Source organism: Psammomys obesus, unplaced genomic scaffold (assembly GCF_907164565.1).
Source record: "Psammomys obesus unplaced genomic scaffold, mPsaObe1.curated_primary_1811, whole genome shotgun sequence".
In the NCBI taxonomy this organism is placed as follows: domain Eukaryota; kingdom Metazoa; phylum Chordata; class Mammalia; order Rodentia; family Muridae; genus Psammomys; species Psammomys obesus.
The window spans coordinates 1,094,433-1,117,626 of record NW_026596147.1 but is presented as its reverse complement, the minus strand read 5'-3'; the positions used below and the strand labels follow the sequence as shown (position 1 = coordinate 1,117,626).

The 23,194-nt window shown below is 38.2% G+C and overlaps 1 pseudogene; it reads right to left on the bottom strand.

Annotated features, from left to right (window-relative positions):
• Window positions 1-14,858: 14,858 nt before the first annotated feature.
• LOC129666443 (40S ribosomal protein S19-like) lies at window positions 14,859-15,323 on the bottom strand (annotated as a pseudogene).
• Window positions 15,324-23,194: the final 7,871 nt, after the last annotated feature.

Below are 23,194 nucleotides of genomic sequence, written 5' to 3'. Positions count from 1 at the left end.
ATCTAAACCATTAGGAGGCATTAGCATGGAAGAAATAGAAGAGCTGCCATGCTGAAGAGCTTGATTTTCCTTGTGGACTCTGTGGTTGGTCATGTGTAATATGACTTAAAAAGATGGATCTCATAGATGCTGGCCGAAGTGAAACGAATGACTCAGACATTTAACAAGTAAGATGGACAATATTTATTTCAACACCAGTTGCTAAAGTTATCTTTGGCATTATTTCAAATAGAGGCTTTGTTCTGTAAAATATTATGTCCTGTAGCAAAATACCCATTTGCTTTTAAGACCTCACTTAAAAGGTAAACCCCTTCTCAAGCTCAATTCCAACTCACAGCATTTCTTTTCACAGTGTATAGTGTAACAGGACATTTTTTTTGCATATTCTTATTTGTGTGTTTTACATGTTATATCCCCATTAGAATATGAAATCCATCATCTAAAGGATTTTGGGGTTTGAGGAAGATCTGCTTAGCACAGGATGGCATCCTTACTGTTACTAGGTTGCCTTCCACACTATTGTCCAGTAATTACTAAATGTAGTAATTGTTCAGTAAATTACTGACTAAATTAAACAGGCAACTTATATTTGTGTGAGAAAAATGATTTAACAAAGATGGGAGTGAAGAACATGGTTTGTATAATCTCTACTATTCCATACAACAAGGTTAGAAATTATACACAAAAGAAAAGGAGCTTATATAGTACAAGTGGACTATCGGGGAGCTTCTTGATGCATAGTGAGTTATAACAGGGCTACGCTCAACCACTGCTAGTTGGGCAGGACAACAGAGGCAGCAGGTATCAGGGAAAGTGACCTATAGGTTAAAACTAAAGGGACAGCTCTCCATTTAGTGAATGAAATGTCCTTGAACAAGAACTTAGATTCCACATGTTTCCTTTCCTTCATCCGGTAGGTAAGCAAATGGAAGGGTATGTGTGTGTATACGTATGTATATATGTGTATATATGCACACATGTGGGTACTGGCATGCATGCATGCATGTATGTATGTATGCATGTTGATAAATCTTTGCCATGCTACTTATCCCTCAATAAACTGTGAACTCATAATTTTGACACTTTATTATTTAAAAAAACTTTTTATTAATTCATTGTGTATTTCACCTCATGCATCCCAATCTCGTTCATCTCCCTGTCTCTTTGTATCCACCCTCTGCCCTTGAACCTCTCCTCTCCCCCGCCTCCACAAAAAGGAACAAACACAACAAAAATATCTAGTCATGGAAGCTGTAGTTGGCAAGAGCTGGGGTGGCTGGGCCATCTCTCCCTAGCCCATGCCACCCCATGACAGATGAGGGACTGTGACAGCTCCCGCCCTCAGGGCTGGCTTGTCTGAGTCCCTGCCACCAGGGTCAGCTCTACTGTATTACCCGGGTGTGAGTGCTGTGGCCAGTGAGGGGTGGGGCCAGCTCTGTATAGCCAATGGACACAAACATGGTCTCAGGCAGCAGGGAGCTCAGACCAGGGATGTCTGCATGGCCTTTGGTGGTAATATGAGCCATGGACATTGACACAGATCCCTGCTGCTGTGTGGCCAAGGACTCAGACATGGCTCTTTGTATCAGCACTGCCTGGGACTTTACTATGGCCTCAGGTGGCAGGGAGGGCTACTCACAGCAGGCTAAGCCTCTCCAACCTTGTGTGTCCAGGTCCACTTCTCTTCTCAGTGCTCAGACCATTCCACTTACCTTTTTCTCCCATTTCTCCACCACATACTTGCACATCCTAGCAGCTTCCACTGTAGGTGGGCCTCTGGGTCCCTTCCTGACACTTTGTTCTTAAACACTTTCATGTTTTTGTTTTTAGCAAGAATGAAGGAGAAGTAGTCTAAAGATGACAAAACAATTTTAAGTTAGGAAATAATAGAGATTAGAAAAATTAAAATGCATGAACTTTATCAAATCCCACTGTCAGGACTGAGCCAGTCCTTAGTCTATTTTAGTGAATGAAAGCTGTCAGTGCTTGGCTGGAATGGAGACTGAACTGCTCCAGCCTTTTTTTTTTTTTTGCTCTGATTTTTTATGACTGCCCAAAGATGTTTCCTTAGAGACACACATAGCCTTGCTGCTCTCTTCCATTGGTTTGCTTTTGGGGAGACAATAACAATCACTTTGCCTAGCTGGGCTGTCTTGCCTGACTGTAGTGGATGAGGATGAGCTCAATCCTGCTGAGACTTACTTAATGTGCTGGGGTAGGTTAGTGTGTGTGTCTGGGTGTCTCCCTTTTCTGAGGACAAGGGGAAGGGAGATAAGATGAAGAGGGCTGGGGGAGGGACTGGGAGGAGGGGAAGGAGGGGACTGCAATCCGGATATAAAATAAATATATAAATTTAAAAAAAGAAAAAAAAACACCAAACAAAACCTTCATTCCGTTCACCTTTTCACAAAGAGGGGTGGGGAGAGAGAGAGTGGGGACTCAGTTGAATGTGTTAGTGGCTGTATCAGTCTTATCTGGTAGTCTCAAGGAATTCTGGATTAGTAAGAAGGTAAACACTATTGGTTTCAAATAAAATAGACTTGATCCTATTTAAAGAAACCGACATAACTTAAAGCATTTGTCTGAATGCGACTAACCTCACTCTTGTCTGCCAATATACTAGTCTTGTTACTGAAATCTCAATTATGTCTTCTTCAGATATTTTGTTTAAGCTTTATAACTGCATGCATGTCCATGAAATTAAAGCATTTCTTTAAGTGCTTTATTATGGATAATATTATGGATAATAATTAATTTACTCATTCAATAAGTAAGTAAACATATCATGTTCCAGGTTTTGAATAAATGAGTAATGAATATGACTCAGTACTCAAATAATATAACCTCATGAAGCAAATGTCTACGTACAAATTACAGTACAGTATTATGAGACATGGCATATTAACATATAGAGGATGCTTTGAGCACAAAGTGGACAGGCTATCACACTTCAGTGGATGTGAGAGAAATGTGCTATCATGGGAGGCTAGTTAAGAGGACTCACTATTAACATGCAACTGAGAGGAAAGTGTATAATATTTGGTTGGAAAAACACAAAACTTAAAACATGCAGAAAACTTAAAACACGGTATCTGAGAAAGAGTAAGAGGTGAATGGAGAGTGGGAGTAGAGCGTAGCCTGGTTAAATGCTCCATGGTGTGTAAACGTAAGGTAGTATAGTATGCTATCACACTTTCATCTGGTTGGAAAGTTACATGGTTTGGATGAGGCAGATTAATGGTAGAAATTATTGTGAAAAACCACTGATGAGACACACTGTGTCTAGATATGTGCTTGTGTGTGTAGCTGTGTATGTGTGTGTTTCACAGAGATACTTTGTAAAAAGGTGGGTCTAGAAAGGAAGGCATATGATATGAATGAGAGATTAAAAAGGGAATACATACATAAGTGGGAAATTACACCTGAATATTCTGCTAATTGTGAATCGAGTAAAAGGCTAACATGCTTGGATAGATTCCCAATATGTGTACATTTCCTCAGTCAGGGCTTTGTTTGCAATCTTGTAGTATCTACCACTGGTAATATTTGGGCACATATGCCACTGAGCAGAACATTTGTTGGTTTGCATATAAATTTGGAGGGGATCTCAGAGCCATCTGTTGTGTACTTGGCTAGATGGTATCAGAAAACTAGCAGCTCTTTGAGCAGGCTGCAGAAAGATGTTGAAATAACAGTCATACTCCCAAGAGTGGGGAAGACTTAGATTCTTCCAGTTAACGGCCATTGCTTGTTTATTTTTAAACCTTATTGAGTATGTGATCAAAGGCACAAAGAAGTAGGCAAATATTACTTCTGGCTTCTTTTCCTCCTCCCCCCTCCAATTTCAATGTGCTCACTGTCTGCCAGGCTCCGAGCTTCACACTGAGGCTATCAGGAAGACCAAGACTTAGATCTTGACCTTGTGTACCTCCATTCTCTAAGAGGAAACATACAGGACCAGAACTAATTGCTGTACTATTTCATAAGCACTGAGCAACGATCTGGGGAAAAAGAAAAGAACAGCTAATAATTACTATGCAAGCAGGAACGAAGGTGTTGAAGGATGGACAAGACTTTTTTCCTTGTTTAGAGATAAGTCGACAAAGGACTTCAGACTTTAGACAGACCACACTTCCTTGTTTTTTAAAAAGGAGCCCATTGAATCTGTACCCAGTGACCCAAGAATCTGTAGGCAAATTTTAGTACTGAAACAGGAGAGGGATTAAATTTTAAAATTAGATAAAAATTTGGAACTGTATCTGGACCTAATACTAAAATGAGAAGGAAAAGGAGAAATAGCATCTTGATTGCCACTAATTGGAAAGTGCTTAATATGATCAAGAGTCAGAAGTCTGCAAAGCAGATTTGGCACCTATTCATTTGTAAAGAGAAATGGGGCTAGGTGAGATGCCTCCCTGGGCAAAGACACTTGCTGCCAAGCCTGATGATCTGAATTTGATCCCTGAGAGTGTCACAGTGAAAGGAGTTGTCCTCTGACCTCCACATACATTCTAGGGCACACATATTCTCCCTGTCCATAAACCAATAATTTATTTTTTAAAAAAGGAAGAAGAAAAATATCCAAAGTTACTCTTCAGTAACAACATTTGGATTTTTTGATTACAAATGGATGTTAAATTTTCTTTTCCATTGCTCACTCTTGTCTCTTTACACTTGTGTTGAGTAAACACTGCATAAACATACAAAATCAAGGTTTGCAAAAAAAAAACCCAACAGATGCATATACAACTACATACATGCATAAATACACACACATATATTCTGTATTTGTTCTTTAAGGCAGTATATGTTCATCAACATTGTAGAGCTACTTTTGCCCATAAGCGCACTATAGGAAACAAGTGATGTTTAACTTTTCACGATAAATACTTTATTAAATAATAAATTAAAATGGGCTTATATAAATAGTCATTATCAGACCTGAGCATGGCTTGACCTGTGCTATTTGTTTTATTTTGGGATGAAAGGCCAGAAAGGTAGTCTACACTTCTGGCAAGGCTCATCCCGTCTTGAGCCTTTCCACTGAAAACCTTTCAGCGTATAGGTCACTTACTGTTTGCCAACACTTAGAGGTGTTAAAATCTCTCATGTCAACAGGTTGGGGATCTGGTTATTGATCCAATGGGGCATTTTGTTGACTTCATAAGGTTTTTACAAAGGAGATCAAAGGATGCTTTACGTTTCAATACACCGCTTTATAAGACAGACGGAATCTACCTTGAAAGACCCATGACACTTAAGACCGGATTATCAAAAGTTTTAGACACTCAAACCTATTAGCTTGCTCAGCCCTTATCCTCACACTGTCAGCACATTTTAGCTTCATTTATAGGGAGTGGACAGTCCAGTTTGAATTTTAACTGCTGCCAAAGTTCAATCTGGGTTAGAGAAGTGGTCGCTGAATTATGGGTCATGACAAATGATTCTCTGGCTTGGGATGTGGACCTTTTCTCCCTAATGGTGCCATCAACACTTTATTTGGAGGAAAAAAAAAGTGCTCTCCACTTTTGGGAAAACTCCAGAGTTAGAATGGTCTGCAGCTAGGTGGGAGCTTTGTGAACCTGCCCTATCTGTGATGAGAAAGGAGCATGAAAGAAAGTTGTTCATTCTTTCATCTTCCAGAAACTCCAAAGGGATTTGTTGCTACCCACATCTAACACTGGAAAAACACACAAGCTCTGAAGTTTCTCCCTGAAGCCTTGAAACAAACCACAGTGTTGGAAATACAGTGGTGCTCTTGAGTATCTCTATTTTATCAATAAAATGAAATCCTGTCTACACACCCAAACTATTAACTGTTAAAACCCATCTGGATAGTCTGTCTGTGGCAATTTAAACTGTATTATTTCTATCAATTAAGGGCTTGAAATATGTCTTGTTTGATCATACCAGAATTTAAACCAGAGTACCAAAATATTTTAAAATGCAAATTAAATGTCAATTGCTTTAACGTACACAGTCACATTATTTGCCATATACATGTGTATAATATGTACGATTTTTATATGTTGCTTCAAAATGAAAGTTTGGATTTTTATAGTGTGATACTTTAATTTGTACAGTGATAAGTTTTAAAAAGTTTTTCGTACTTTTCAATGAGTAGTTGAGTTCACTAAACATTACCTCAAATGGATGTGTTTTTATTCATTGCTTACTGATTTGTCTATCCTCAGCTAAAGGCTGTAAAAAAGCAGATTAAATAGTTGTGTGTTGTATTTTAAATCATATGAACATGCCAGACACTGAATTCAGTATACAAACATTTAATCTCTATAAATTATACATTTTCCTTTTCATTCTGCAGTACCTTTGGGAATCTATGCACACACATTATATCTATTCTTAATAATTTTTCTAGTATTAAAAGCTGGTTATCATACGCACTATGAAATGTCATGCATTTAGTTTACTTCAAATCATAATTTATTTCTTTTTTGGTGCTAAAGAAAGCCTGTATGTATATGTTAGGAGCCATTGTGAGTCCTTTCACTGTTTTAATGTAAACCTTTCGTCCCATACGTGCAGCTACATTCTATAACCAAACATTTGAGCTAAACGTTTGAACAGGAGCAGTTTTGCTTGTCTGCTCCCCTTGGCTCACCCCACCCCCACCCTCTGTAGAGCACGCTCCCATTTCTTGTGTGGATCCATCAAGAGAAGACAAGGAGGTTAAAGGCATCCACCCATCCGACAGGTGTGTAGGTGGGAAAAGTTCCTGTCTCCCTTTGTTGGCAGCTGTGAATGTGCAGGTGTGAACAGCAGCAGCATTTGATAGTCAGCTTTTGGATGTGTCAGGCGGGGACATTTACACCAAAGCTAAGGGGAAAACCTCTCATAACTTTGTTGTCTAGCCTGAGAAGCATAAAACAGTTTGTTATTTTTAAAGTTAGGTTTAAAGCTGTAAAGCTTCACCTGTCAAGCTTATAGATAGATGTCTTGTTTTAACTTGACCAAAACCAGATACAGTATATTCCTTATTTAGAAAAAAAACATTAAGCAGTGCTGAATAGAAAACTCACTGTAGGTTCTAAGAGCTCTCGGGCTCTTAGATGATTTCTTGCGGGAGTTGGAAAATATACCACTTTAGCTCATTTCTATTTGTTCCGAGGCTTCAAGTTGAAACTATCATTGTTCTTGCTTTTTATCTCATTACCCTTCACTTTAAATGAAGACAAATGTAGCATTAGGTCAGAGATGCTGAAAAGCCTCTCGCTTCAAAACACAGGCGTTATCTCTTGGTTGCCCTGGCTCCAATCCCGCTGTCACTTCTTCCCCATGATTCATTCTGATAATGTTAACCAGATGCCGATTTAAAAGTCTAACACTGCTGTAGTTCATTGCCACTTTCTTGTTTGTTCTACAATAATCAAACAAAGCAAAACAAGCCCCTCCCCAAACCCAGTGAGCCCCAGTTCTCTCTACCTGCCTGTGCTATTGCCATTCTGCGATCCAGGTGAAGTTGTATATATTAAGATTTCACTTATCTTCTTGTCTTGACCCTGAAAGAAAAAAAAATGTGTCTTTTTTTTTTTCTTTTCTTCTTATGGAGAAGTTTTAGGTTTCCAAGGCTCCGTGTCAATGTGTGCAACAAACATTTCCCTAAATATCTTTTATATCGCACATTTCTTTTTTTTAATGAGTTAATATAGCTGTCTCTGTCATTCTAGAGAAAAGGCTCAACAAATGTAAAAATGTGACAAATTGAAAAGGATTTATCTCTCCAATTAAATGTCTTACACCATAGAGACCACAATGAAAGACTTTATATGCAAAAACTTAAAAAATGTAATATATTTAATATTAAATTTTTATGTGGCACAATGATAAAAAGTTAATTCTTGAGTATGTTAATGAAATATTCATCTGAAAATTGAATGATAAGACATATTATAAGACAAAAGCTGATCTCTTTTGTTTACTCTGTGCCAAAGCACCTTAATATTTATATGAACTAGTAAAAGAATCGAAAGTAGTTGAATTTTAGTACCTGTAGTCATTCATCCAAATAGTAAGGTAATAAGATGTTTGAATTAATTATACTTTCAGGTTAGAGTATATTTGTTAACAAAATAGGTTAATGTTTAGAATTTTAATTAATGTTAATTAATTAATACTTAATTTAAATCATTTTATAATAATTGGATTGACACTGCTCACACAGAGAGAGACAGAGAAAGAGAGAGTTTTAGGAGTTAAAATAAACTGATGAGCTGAAAGGCTACACTGTGTGCTTCCTATGTGCTTGGAATGGATCATTTCTCTTAATGGGCAGAACCGCTGGAGTAGATGCTGTCATTATGGCTTCCATCTTCCAGTTGCACAGTGAACAGTTGAAGGCTGCTAATTTCTCAAGCAAGCAGAGAATTCTGGTATTGGAGACAGAGCTCTCGCACCGTGGAGCTCTGACTGTGATGATGTCATGCATTCTTTCTTGGCGGAGAAGTTTTCACTGCATGGACTTGAATGTACAAGATTTTCAGGGTTTGAGGTTAAATTGAGACTAAATCTTGGATCCGTGTTTACTTAACTGAAGTCACCATGAAATGCCTTACCTTACCACCTGCCGCCGTCCTCTCAGATTACGAAGGGTCAAAGCAGTTAATTAAGGAACCTCGGTTCATTATTGAGGTTTATTGTACCTTGAGTTTTACTACTGCATGTTACTGTATTGGTAAGTGAGAGGAGGTGGGGAGGACAGCCCTACCAGGGCTAACTGCTGTCTGCACATGTGCCGGCTCTACCATTGGTCAGCTTTGACATAATCATCTACACAAATTTGTATCTCTGGTCATGTTACTATATGCCAGGATTTATTCTTAATTAATTCTTTAAAATAAATTACAGTTTGTTCACTGTGTATCCCAGTTGTAGCCCCTTCCTCATGTCCTCCCAATCCTACCCTCCCTCCCTCATCTCTTCTCATGCCCCTCCCCAAGCCAATTGATAGGGGAGGACCTCCTCCCCTTCCCTCCGACTTTAGCCTATCAGGACTGGCTGCATTGTCTTCCTCTGTGGCCTGGTAAGGCTGCTCCCCCATAGGGGCAGGGGGAGGTGATCAAAGACACATACTGAGTTCATGCCAGAGACAGTCCGAGTTCCCATTACTAGAGAACCAACTTGGATTCTGAACTGCCATGGGCTACATCTGTGCAGGGGTTCTAGGTTATTTCCATGCACCGTCCTTGGCTAGAGTATCAGTCTCAGAAAAGACCCCTGTGCCCAGATTTTTTGGTTCTGTTGCTATCCTTGTGGAGCTCCTGTCCCCTCCAGATCTTTCTCTTTTCCCCTTCTTTCATAAGGTTCCCTGCACTCTGCCCAAAGTCTGGCTATGAGTCTCAGCCTCTGCTTTACTACCCTGCTGGGTAGAGTCTTTCAAAGGCTCTCTGTGGTAGGCTTCTGTCCTGTTCCTTGTTTTCTCTCTCTTCTGATGTCCATCCTGTTCACTTTTCTGAGTGGGGATTGACCATCTTACCCAGCGTCCTCCTTCTTGATTAGCTTCCTTAGGTGTACAGATTATAGTATGTTTATCCTGTATTATATGTCTAATATCCACCTTTAAGTGAGTATATACCATGTGTGTCTTTCTGCTTCTGGGTTACCTCACACAAAATGATCTTTTCTAGTTCCCACCATTTACCTGCAAATTTTCATGATTTCCTTGGTTTTTTTTTTTTTTTAATTGCTGAGTAGTATCCATTGTGTAAAAGTACCACAATTTCTGCATCCATTCTTCTGTTGAGGGACATCTGGGTTGTTTCCAGATTCTGGCTATTACAAATAAAGCTGCTATGGACATGATTGAGTAAATGTCCTTTTTGTATACTTGAGCATGTTTTGGATATATGCTGAGGAGTGGAATAGCTGGATCTTGAGGTAGCACTATTCCTAATTTTCTGAGAAAGAGCCAGATTGATTTAGAAAGTGATTGTGCAAGTTTACATTCCCACCAGCACTGGAGGAGGGTTCCCCTTTCTTCACATCCTCTCCAACATGTGTTGTCACTTTGGGATTATTTTTAAGGATTTCATTTTCCAATTTAGTATGTGAAGTTATGAAGAACATAACCAGAGTTACAGGTGTACTGAAAAGTCTAAATAAATTAAATATAAACTGACAAGCCCTTTATTTGGCTTTCTTCATTTCTAATTTTAATTAAACATTTTCACCTAATTATTTCCTGATTGATTTTTTTTTCACATTCACATCTTTCATAGTAAGCCTCAACTCCATTGATTAACATAAATTTTACAAAACCGTTAGTATGTATCAAGATTTCATATGGCTTTTACATTCAGGACATTCTGTTTAAATTCCTTTCTAGCCTTAAAAATGTCTTTTATTGATCCAGCTCATCCTACTCATTTAGGATGGCTTCAATCTTTGTTATACAATTCATATACAAATAGGATAACAAATTTAATTATTTTAATCATACATTTCTAAGTTTCTTATTCACTTTCATACGTCACTGTTAAGTAGATATTATGTATGAACTTGGGGGTGTTTGTGAACTTATATGCACATTGGCACATTTACATCTATAATGTTTCCATATGATTAAAACTCTAATTTTTGTCTGGGGACTGTGGTTTGTAGCTATACCTCAGGCACTTATGAGGAAGAGGTATAGGGATCAGGAATTTAAAACTGTTCTTGGCAGATACATAACAAGCTTGAGGCCAGCCTATGCTACACAAAACTCAAAACCGAACAGAAATCTTAAAAGCAAAACAACAAACCCCTCAACCCAACCCCCAAACTATAAGTTTTTAATATTCAAGTAAATCTTATAGAAAAATATGCACTCATAGTATTTTTTTATGTTAGACATTATGAGTTTTAGGATTTCTGAATTTTATGATTTTCTTCCAGATGATTTTTCTGTACTTCTTTTGGAAATATAATTCTTGTATAGTTTTTCAGTTTTCCAGGACATGTGAAACAAACGCCAGGTGTTTTACTCCAAGTATGTTACCCTATGGTGACAGCGAACTGGTACAATACCCCACTGAGTTCCTGGTCTGGCAACTGGGCACTGAGTTGTCATTCAAATGAAAAAACTGTATTTTCTTCTTTAGTTGTTTCCCCTTCTCAACATTCTAATGACATCATTTTTTTTTTCTTTCAAGTAAAGGTTGTTGTTCAAGACTCCAGGTGAGCCGCTTTGAGACTCTTGGTTGACTTAAAACTTCAGAATCAAGGTAGTCTACCTTTTTTTTTTAATCAATGAGGGAAATTACACATTGAATATCATTTGCCAATTTGTGCACCTTTATTTTTATGAACTGCTCATCTGCAATACAGTTAAAGCCAATGTGAACTTACAGCAAATCCCATGTACATATTGTGTATCACATGAACATTTAAAGAAGAGGTATAGCCTGGTTGCACATATGTGGAATCCTAGGATACTGGGGCAGAAGAATGAAGCTTCCTTCCAGCATGGGGTACGTGGTAAGCTGTCAAAAAGCAAAGAGGGAAAAAGAAAGAAGAAACACACAATTACTAAGCAATATAGATTAGTCAGAATTTGTAATTTTAGTAGGAATATTAGTTGTGTACATCTGGATATTTACTCAAATGAACTTTTAATAAATGGTATTTGAGATGATTTTCTGTGTAGAATCATGTTTACTGTTGAGATGAAATAGCAAAATCTTTGAGGAAATTATTATATCAACTATAGTTTTAGTCATTAATAGAAAGAATCTTAATACCATATAACTATGGATTCTCTGCACTAACTCTATATAGAAAAATAACAATAATAATTAATATTTTTAAATAAAGTTGGAGCATATTCTGTTTCCGCTATTCTTCAATATGATTCAAGTATGAAGATAAATAATAAAATACTGAAACATAATGAAATATCCAAAATTTTGAGTTAAAATAATGAAAAATTTTGGAAATTTAAATTGAATATTTCACCTGGAATATAAATAGCAATTTATAAAACTATATTGTGTACTATCTGCATATTTCAAAGATCAAGACAAAATCTTATCTAGAATGATTGTTTATATCTTTAACTTTGGAATATTTTATGCAAACCGGAAATAATCTTTCAAGACCTTCTATTTTACTTTAATTTCTAGTGATGTTATTTAAGGTAGATTTGATGAAAATTGCTACTTATTAGTCACAGATAATTTTTTATTTACTTTTAGCAATGCATATTCCTAAATGAAGAGATGTGTTGATTCGGGTAGAATAATCTGATTATTATGGAGTTCAAAATGGAAAATATAAACTTCTTTAAATTACTTGTGTTGTTTATATACAAAGTTTGAAAAGTTTTCTGTCTTTGTCTTACTCAAAACTCTGATGAGACCTGATAAGCTAGGGTCAGATAGAAGGGGAGGAGGCCCTCCCCTATTAGTGGACTAAGGGAGCAGCATAGGAAGGCAGGGTAGGATTGGGAGGAGATAAGAGAAAGAGAGAGAGAGAGAGAGAGAAAGAGAGAGAGAGAGAGAGGGCCACACCTGGGCTACAAAGTGAATAAATTGTAATAAATAAAAATAATTAACAAAAGAGGAAAAAAAACTCTGTATTTAACAAACTAGTATTGTAATAAATTAAGTTTCATACTAATACTGAGTTAAGTGTCTGCTCACAGCTATTTCAATTAAATTATGTAGACCTATAGAAGTATGTAAATTCATTCAGAGGTTTCATCTGGCAAGGTGTATATTGTGTTGCTAATTAAACTTACACTGTAGCATTCTTAGAATGCAGCTTCTTAACATGTTGTCTGAGGGTTACTGCTATTATATTGTTCCTTTTATCTTTTTATGTATCACTTATGAGAAATCCCACTAAAGACTCTTCCCAAGTTCTCTGATGAAAGCAGGATCTTTAGACTCATGATAAATTTAGATTTTGCATCTTAATGTGATTGTTCTGTGTTTTGATCTTTGTTGTCTGTTAGAGATGACAGAGCCAAATTAGAGGGTGACTATAAGATCTGGGGTTTTAAGTGTTATTAATTGGCTTTAAGGATTGTTGAGCTTGCTTTTATTTTGTCTTTATCATTTCTACCTAGTGTTTCTTTTTTATGTGAACTATTCTCATGTTATTTTCTTCTTTAATTTATGTACTCATTTCACATATTCTGAAACCCCCTCACTTCTTTCCTCCCAATCCCACCCTCCTACCCTCTTCCTCATGTTCCCCTTCCCTTCTTCTAACAGAGGGGAGCCTTCTCACCACACAAAGCATTTCATAGAAATACTTGGAGAATAACTACATACATAGACATATCTACTCCTAGACATATCTTTCCATTTTAGAAAGTATTTATTCCAAGAATCAATATAAAGAGAAATATAATAAATTTTTAATGAAACCATTTCTTCAGCATGATAATTGTACAAAGGGAGGGTATACCACTTATGTATCCAGTCAGGTTTTCAGATTTCAGGTCAGAGCACTGTTTTTGACATGGTCATCTAAAGCAGTGGTTCTTAACCTGTGGTCACAATCGCTTTGTGGTCACACGTTAAACATCCTGCATATCAGGATATTTCTATCATATTCATAACAGTAGCAAAATTACAGTTATGAAGTAGCAAAAAGGTAATTTTATGGCTTAGGCTCACCTCAACATGATGAACTGTATTAAAGGGTCACAGCATTAGGAAGAATCCCCTGTTATGGATATCTGTTCTGAACTCATTATTTATAGTTTGTTTTCCTTGCCTGAATGGTTCCTGAGGAAGGCATTCAGTTTGCACACAATGTAAACCTATTTTTTTTAATTATTTTTATATTAATTACAGTTTATTCCCTTTGTGTCCCAGCTGTAGCCCCCTTCCTCATTCCCTCCCAATCCTACCCTCTCTCTCTCATCTCCTCCCAAGGTCCTCTCTGAGTCCACTGATAGGGGAGGTCCTCCTCCCCTTTCATCTGACCCTAGCTTATCAGGTCTCATCAGGACTGGCTTTACTGTCCTCCATTGTGGCCTGACAAGGCTTCTCCTCCCTCAGGGCGAGGTTGTCAAAGAGCTAGCCACTGAGTTCATGTCAGAGACAGTCCCTGTTCCCATTATTAGGGAACTCACTTGGATACTGAGCTGCCATGGGCTACATCTGAGCAGGGGTTCTAGGTAATATCTATGAATGGTCCTCAGTTTGAGTATTAGTCTCAGAAGACCCCTGTGCCCAGATATTTTGTACTGTTGCTACAGAAAACAGGACAGGAGCCTACCACAGAGGGCCTCTGAAAGACTCTACCCAGCAGTGTATCAAAGCAGATGCTGAAACTCATAACCAAACTTTGGGCAGAGTGCAGGGAATCTTATGAAAGAAGCAGGAGATAGTAAACCTATTTCTTACGCAGCTATTACGTTAAAGCATTCAGTTATGGAAATAGTTACATTATTTTCATTTTGTATGATAGAGGATTGCTAATATTTTCACTAATGATATAAGCAAACCAAAAATGCTTCTTAGAATTGTTATGGCTCTGGCATTCTGTCCATGTATCTTTGTATTAATCTTTTAGCAGTGTCTCAGAAAATAGAACATTGTCTTCATTCCAGTTAAAAAGTTAAGACTTTAAATTGACATCAATGATTCCTTTCTGTCCTCCAAGCTGTGTATACAGGTATTTTTGCTTTATACGGGACTACTTTCCAGAAAGACTCATGGCGAAGAGCTGGGTCAATGGATGTAATGCTTACCTCCAATTAACACACACTGCACTATTTTAGAAAATCAGATAAGGAAAAGCCTTGATGAGTCTGTAGACATCAGCTTCCATTTCAAGGCATTGATCTTACAATTAGATTCATTTGTCTCAACTGACCCTATAAGATAAATTTATTTAATTTTTAATTACATTTTTAATGAAAGAGGCAATTTATTAAGCCAGCATCCTTCGTTCCAATGCTTCTTGTTGGCAGCTGCCGCCTGTCCAGCGATCCTGTCCAGATCTCTCTGTCCATGAGCTGTCAGCTTGTGACCCACACTTTGGTCCTTCCCCACCATTTTCAGCCCCTCAAGGGCTTGAAGGACCTGGTGGGCCACACTCGTGGAGCCTCTGCTGAAGCGGCTGGGACCGACACTGTTTCTCTTCTGTTCTCCACCGATCTGATCTTGGTCGTGGAGCTGGTGCCACGCTGTGGGAGCTGCTCGTGTCTAGAGCCAGTTCTCGCCATAGGGAGCAAGCTCTTGGTGTTTGGCCAGCTTGACTGTGTCCACCCATTCGGGGACTTTCAGCCTCCTGGACTTTTTAAGGAAGGCTGCCAGAGCTCTGGTGAACTTCTGCTGCTCTACGTCTTTTCTGGTAACTCCAGGCATCACTCGGCCTCTGCGCTGCCAGCCACGGGAAAATGGATTTTTAATTGCCTTTACTTACTTAACTTAAGTTAATTTCTTACGATGGTGAATTCAATTCCAAAGACTCATAGCCTGATTAATACTTTTGAATATGAAACATTTGAATACTCTATTACTTAATAGAAAAGTCGGGGTCTCAGCTTTACCATGGTTACTGCTGTATTTCTGTACATGGGCCTGGATTCTGTCGATATTTATTTATGCTGTGTGGGATAAAAAATATTTTGTAACCTTTTTAAAATTTTTTTTTCTTATTTTATTTTTTCAGTGTGTCTGTTTCTGTGTGCACCATGGTGAGAGTGTGGTGGTCAGAGGACACCTTGATAACGTTGGTTCTTTCTGTTCTTTCCTTCTACCTTGTGCATCTTGAGGATTGAAACCCAGGTCACCAGAACTGGTGGCGTGTGCCTTTTCTCAGTGGTCCGGTTTGCCGGAGTCTTGCGATTTGGAGGTCGTTACTTGAGAATCTATAGATTTGAGAATCTATGAATTCATTCTTGAAAAAAAGTTCAAGAATAACTTCGATGGCTAGAAAATAAAACCTCAACATGATCTGCCTAGGTCAACCTTCTCACTCAAGGATATCATACGCAGACTGTGCGTGAGATAACAATGAGAAAAACGTCAGGTGTAGAACTGTGGCGATTTACTTGGATAAATTTCCAGTTAAATTATAAATTGATTTAAAAATGTGTTTTAAAGCTCATTGGTTCACCTTCAAAACTGATACTAGTGAATCTGTCAGAAGAAAATCCTGTCAAAGCAAGTAGGGGCACACAGGGACTTACAATGAAACCCTAATGAAATACAGATCTATGCATTGTGAGAAAATGAAGACTTGGGCGAAAAATCAAAGAGGAGCTGGGCAGCCTTCCGAAGGCGTTTTTATAGTCTGGGATCAGGGAGGGTTCATCTGTTGAAGCGTTGAGGGTAGTAATGGTTTGCTAATCTGCGAGGGGCTTTTGTTCTGTTTTCTTTGCAATCCCCGAGACTGTTAAAGCTTGAAAGTAAGAGGTCGCAGGTTAGAAATCAGATGTCCTCTAGAGGCAGCACGCCCTGCTTATTTCAGAGAGGGTGAGGAGTGCTTTTAGGGCTCTTTAAGGTTAAAGATGTTAAAAGCTCTGCTCTCCTACACTTCAGTCACACGGGTCACAATTTGCATACAGTTAGATGCAGACATGGCATTTGATTCCTCCATTTCGAATGACCCCAGAGCACCACAAACTGGGAGTCCATACTATGCTCAGCTTCCAATCCAGGGTAAATATCAGCTGGAATTTCATAGTTGTATTTAAAAGAGTGAACAAAACTGTGTTTCCTTTTGAGTATATAGAGAACTGTCCACTTTAAAAGAGGCTGAATTCTTTCGTCACTGAATAAAAAAAAAAATCACTGGAACCAATATAATGCATAAAAATTCCTTCACTCTCTCTCCAAAGGACAACATACCTGTTTTCATAGCTGTATATGCTCAAAGACATAAGATATATAATAATAAACTTACAAAGTATAATTTTACAGCATAGTTTTAAAATTGTATTTTTATTAACTTTATTAAGTACCAAGTATGTAGTTGTACAAGTTAAATATACATACATACATATATATATATAATATACATATATATATAATAAAAGAAAAATCATAAAACAATATGCCTTGTTCCATCTTACCCTTTAGAATGTCTTATAGCAGGAAGGCAAGTAGACTCCAGTTTTTATAGATTAGAATTATTCATATTTTATATACCCAAGTGTGTGCCACTTATTATCAAAGTGATCATTTATTCTCCTCTGAAGCTAAAGGAAAAGCGTGCAGTTAACTGCTGTTTGTTCTTTTGGGGGGGTGGGAAGTAGGTTTGGGTTTTTCAAGACAGGGATTTTCTATGTATCCTTGGCTGTCCTGGACTGGCTTGTAGACCAGGCTGGCCTTGAACTCCACAGAGCTTTGCCTGTCTCTGTCCTGAGTGCTTTCCCACTTTAATAGTTAACAGTCTTTAAAATGGACTTACTATCTAAGAAGAAATGGTATGTGTATTAAATAAAATCATGTGTATAAAATTTATGGTCTAGTGCTCAGCCTGTGTTAGAGGCTCAGTACATGTTTGGGAACTAAGACAGTTTTATAGCAGATGCACAAAACACAATTTCTAATATAACTATACAACGATGATAGTTTCTGAATAGTTTTATACACAACATTCACCACAATGGAAAGAATAACAAAATGATATATTGCCCATTAATTATACTGTGTCCTTTTGAATTTTCTACTCCCTGAAATTCATCACTTTCCCAGTGAAAGCATCTTTCAGTCAGTCATGTTATCTCAGTCCAACTCAATAGGCTTGAAGAAGCTGTTTCACAGATGAGCTAGGGAAGACTTTTCCAGTGTGTGTGTGTGTGTGTGTGTGTTTCCTTTCCATCTGCTTGCCAGCCTGCTCTCCTTGTTTCTTTCCTTTTTCAAAACTAAAATTCTCCATTGGCTGTCTCTCTCTTCATGATCCTTTTAGGGGAATTCTTGGGATGTTTCAGCCTGTGGTACCTTTGGGGTGCTGATAACATTGGGTTGCTCACTGGGGTGCAGCATCCCCAGGAGGAGAAGTATCTCCTGTGCTCACCAGTTTCTTGTGTAGATGACCACAATCCTCACCATTTCAAGGGACATGTCACATTCTTATCACATGACTGCAGAGGTTAACCTCTGTCTTAGAAAATATATAGGTGGGGGTTCTTTTAAAGTTCATCACTGCCTTAGAAAAGCTGTGTGCTGAAAGGAACTTTAACCACAAATATCTGGGGGGGGGGGGTTCTTTTACAGTTTAATACCCACATAGAGACCAACGAGAATAGATGATATGAAGTAATTGTTAGTATTTAGAAGGTAAATTCTTGGAGGGTCCAAGATATTCTGAAACATACTGTAATTCTGAATGAAGTGTAATGAAAATGATTTAAAATTTAAATTTTTTTATTTGAAGCAGAGTGTGAGGATACATGGCTGTAATCCCAGCACTTGGGGGCTGTTGGAGGAGGGGAGAACAGTTGAAGATAGCCTGGATTGTATAACAAGACCCTGTCTCAAAAACCCTAACCAACCAAACAAAAATTCTTATTAGTGGAATAAACTGGAGCCACTTTAAGGGCCTTCTATGGAAACCATGTCCTGTTTTTTTTACTGCCCAAATTGTTGTTGTTGTTTTTTTTTAATAAAGACAGCACACAGTTATGCAATAGAGAGGCGTGTATTTTTTTCTTTATTACTTACACTTTATTCACTTTGTATCCCCCCTGTGGTTCCCTCCCTCTTCCCATCCCAATCCCTCCCTTCCTCCACCCTCTGCATGCATGCCCCTCCCCATGTCCACTGATAGGGGAGGTCTTCTTTTCCTTCCTTCTGATCCTAGGCAATTAGGTCTCATCAGGAGTGGCTGCATTGTCTTCTTCTGTGGCCTGGTAATGCTGCTTCCCCCTTAGGGGGAGGTATTTAAAGAGCAGGCCAATCAGTTCATGTCAGAGACAGTCCCTGTTCCTATTACAATGGAACCCACTTGGATACTGAACTGCCATGGGCTACATCTGTGCAGGGGTCTTAGGCTATCTCCATGCATAGTCCTTGGTTGGAATAGCAGTCTCAGGAAAGACTCCTGTGCTCAGATTCTTTGGCTCTGTTGCTCTCCTTGCGGAGCTCCTGTCCTCTCCAGCTCTTACTGTTTCCCACTTCTTTCCTAAGATTCCCTGCACTCTGCCCAAAGGTTGCCCGTACGTCCCAGCATGTGCATTGACAGTCTGCAGGGCAAGAGGAGCGTATTTGTTGCTGAGAACTGAGTAGTAATACTTTTACCACATCCTCCTCTTTAACATTTATAATTCTCTTCATTATATATAAAGTAGAATATATCTTGGATTATAGTTCTTATAGCCTAGATCTTGGATTATAGTTCTCTAAGTTTCTCCATGACTTTAATACCTTAATTTATGGATTAAGAAAGAAAGTAATCTTGTGGCTGGGCATGATGAAGGCCTATAATCTGAGAACCCAGGAGGTGGAGCCAGGAGAACTATTACATGTTTCAGGCTACCTTGGGTCCCAAAATGAGGACTATCTCAAGAAACCAGATTGTAAATTAAAAAAATAAGCTCTCATGATATTAAATAATTTAGCTCAGTTATTGCTATCTAACTGAAGAAACATTTCTCTTGATTAATTTATCTTCTTATATCACTGTCAGGACACATTCATATTGACCTCCTCCCCTTTCATATGACTCTGTTTTGTCAGGTATCTTCAGGATTGGCTGCAAAGTCCTCCTCTGTGGCCTAGCAGGGCTGCTCCTCCCTTGGGAGGTGGGGAGGTCAAAGAGCCTGCCATTGAGTTCCTGTTAGAGATAGTCCTTGTTCCCCTCACTATGGGAAACCAATTGGTTACTGAGCTACCACGGGCCACATCCGAGCAGAGGTTCTAGGTTATATCCACTCATGGTCTTTGGTTGAGTGTCAGTCTCAGATAAGACCCTGTGCCCAGATATATTTGGGGGACCCAATTTCTATCTCATGTCTCTTGGATAGATTCTATGCTTGAGATCTTAAGATGGTACCTTTGAGTATGGAGTTTAGCCAGGAATGACTTTCAGCTATACTTAAGGAGTCCTGAAATAATATAGCATATACATATTCAAAGTACATATTTTAAGAAACCATGAAACTTTTTTGTAACTGTGAAACCTTCATCACCATAGTGATAATGAGCATATGTCACAGCCAGTAGTCACCTCTACCTCTTGGTTATTTTTCCTTCCAGCTTCGTTGCTCCACTCAATTTCCTGCCTCTCTTCTTAAGTCTATGTTGTCTGATAATGTATAGATTAGTTAGATTTTCTTGAATTTCACACGAATTGTTTAAAAGAAAACTATACCTATAAATAACACATTTATAAGTAGTTTTCTGAACAATGAGTATAGGAAGTGAATATTAAGGAAGTTATTGGCTTACCGACGATTATGATTTCTGGATGAAGTGCCAGCTTACCAAGCACCACCTGTGGCTCAGGAGCTGCTAGCAGTTGATGGCTGCAAGGGGAGGGAGTCAGTTGCTTTTGTTTTTTATTTTTTGTTCTCTCTCTCTGTGTGTGGATATGGACTCTGGTTGGTTACTATGTTCCATTTTATATCCCTGAACACCTGTGCATTCAGGCAGCACTAATTGGACTCAATGCATTATTAAAAAAATTCACAGAAGAGGATATAAAATTGTGATGGGGAACATGAAATGGAGTAGAGAGGGAGAAGGAAGTGTACACGATCAAAATACGCTGTGTCAGGGCTGGAGAGATGGCTGGAGAAGAACATTGTCTGCTCTTCCAAAGGAGCCAGGTTCAATTCCCAGCACCCACATGGCAGCTCACAACAGACTGTAATACCCATTCCAAGAGATATGACACTGTCACACTAAAGCACATAAAATAAAGTTAAATAAAAAAAATTAAAAGCAAAACATGCTATGTTACATGCATGGTTTCCAAAGAATAAAAATAGTATATTTAAAAATAAAATAATTATCAGCCAATATGCCATAAACTATGTCATTAATGCTGAATAAAATTTTAAAAAATTGATCAAACCTGACTGAATCTATAGTGTGAATGCTTCAAACACAAAATGAATATCTGTGAGTTCAGAGTCACTCCATTAAACTTAGGCTCACAAATTATATCATGAAATGTGAGGAATCACCAGCTCCTAATGCTTAATGCCGAAGAGAAGTAAATTCATTTTTATTTCTCCTCCATTTGTTTCTTCTTTCTACTTTATCCCTAACCTCTGGCTGAAACTGAAGACTCAGACTGAGAACTTAAGGGCCATTTTAGGTGTGTTACAGTCATAATGTCAGCTTCAGTTAACTTTGGAGTGTCACAGATGAATACTTTCTATCTGACATACATATGCATGTGTATATCTATAAAGCATATGTGCACGTGTATAGTACACACATATAAAAAAATTCAGAAGACCTATTCTTTGAAAAAAGAAAGGAATGATGGAGGGTGATTCACTTACAAATGATCCATATCTTATTTTTTATCTTAACTTATTGGCAAGCCAATGTTAGAAACAATATTATTGACATAAAAGAGGAGACTAGGCTAGATAGCGTTTCTTTGTATTAATGCAAAGTGATGCAAACATCGTTTTGCTGTTTTTCTATCTTTTTGATTATTTCAAAATTTTAAAATTATAATCATAATTCACTTCAGGGTCTGAAAAACACATAGAAGGTATACATCTAAAGCCATCCAGCATGACTACTGCTGTTTTATACACCCTGGGTGGTTAAAGTTCTAAACAACTCAGGTGTCTCAAGGAATATCAATGGACCATTAAACAGCTATATCATGCCATAAAGCCATATTCCTGGCAGCAGATGACCCATATCATCATACCCTTCCTTGCACATCTCCTAAAACAACACTCAGACAGCTTTATGTATCCATGTGTAGAATGGTAATATGATCCCAGGCAGCTTGTAGGGATCAGGTTCAACCAAGTCAAACAATGGGTCTTATGTCAGTCACAGAGCTCACTTCAAACTCAAGAACTTTTTTCTACACCAAGACAGCTTTTTAGTGCATGTCTTTTTTGTGTAAATCTTCAACTGAAATCATAGTTTTGAGGATAAGACATGAAGAAATGTATTTCTGAGTCCTGTGGTTGGCTCTTCTCTTTTTTATTTTTTAGTTACCAAAGTTCTGTTTTTTTTTTCATTCTTTGATTTTTCTTTTCTTATTATTATCACTTACTGTTAACTTACTCAATTTGTATCCCAGCTGTGGCCCCCTCCCTTGTCTCCTCCCAACTCTACCCTCCCACCTTCTTCTTCCCCTATGTCTCTCTCTTACTCCACTGATAAGGAAAGTCCTCCTCCCCTTCTGTTTAACCCTAGCCTATCAGGTCTCATCAGGACTGGTTGCATTGTCTTCCTCTTTGGCCTGACAAGGTTGCACCACCCAGGGGGAGGTGATCAGAGAGACTGCCACTGAGTTCATGCCAGAGAAAGCCCCTGCTCTCCTTAATAGGGACCCCACTTAGAGACTGAATCTATGGTCTACATCTGAGCCAGGGTTTTAGGTCCTCTCCATATATTGTCTTTTGTTAGGGTATCATTCTCTTGATTTTTGACTAAGAAGCTAAAACAATACAATGGAAAAAAGATACCATTTCAAGAAATGGTGCTGGTCTAACTGGATGTCTACATGTAGAAAAATACAAATAGATCCATATTTATCACCTGAATAAAAGTAAATCCTAAGTGGATCAAAGACCTTAACATAAAACCAGACATACTAAATGTGTTGGAAGAAAAAGTGGAGAAGAGCCTTGAACTTGGCACAGAAGATAACTTCTTGAACAGAACACCAACAGCACAGGTCTAAGATCAACAGTTAATAAATGGGACCTCATGAAACTGCAAAGCTTCTGTAAAGCAAAGGACACTGTTGTCGGAACAAAATGACAGCCTACAGATTGGAAAGAATCTTCAAACTTAAGTCTGACAGAGGGCTAATATCCATAATATATAAAGAACTGAAGGAGTTAAACACCAACAAACCAAGTAACTCAATTAAAAACGGGGGTACAGAGCTAAACAGAGAATTCTCAATAGAGGACTATCGAATGTCAGAAAAACACTTAGAGAAATACTCAACATCCTTAGTCATCAGGGAGATCCAAATCAAAACAACCCTGAGATTTCACCTTACACCCATCAGAATGGCTAAGATCAAAACCTCAAGTGACAACACATGCTAGAGTGGATGTGGAGAAAGGGGAGCCCTC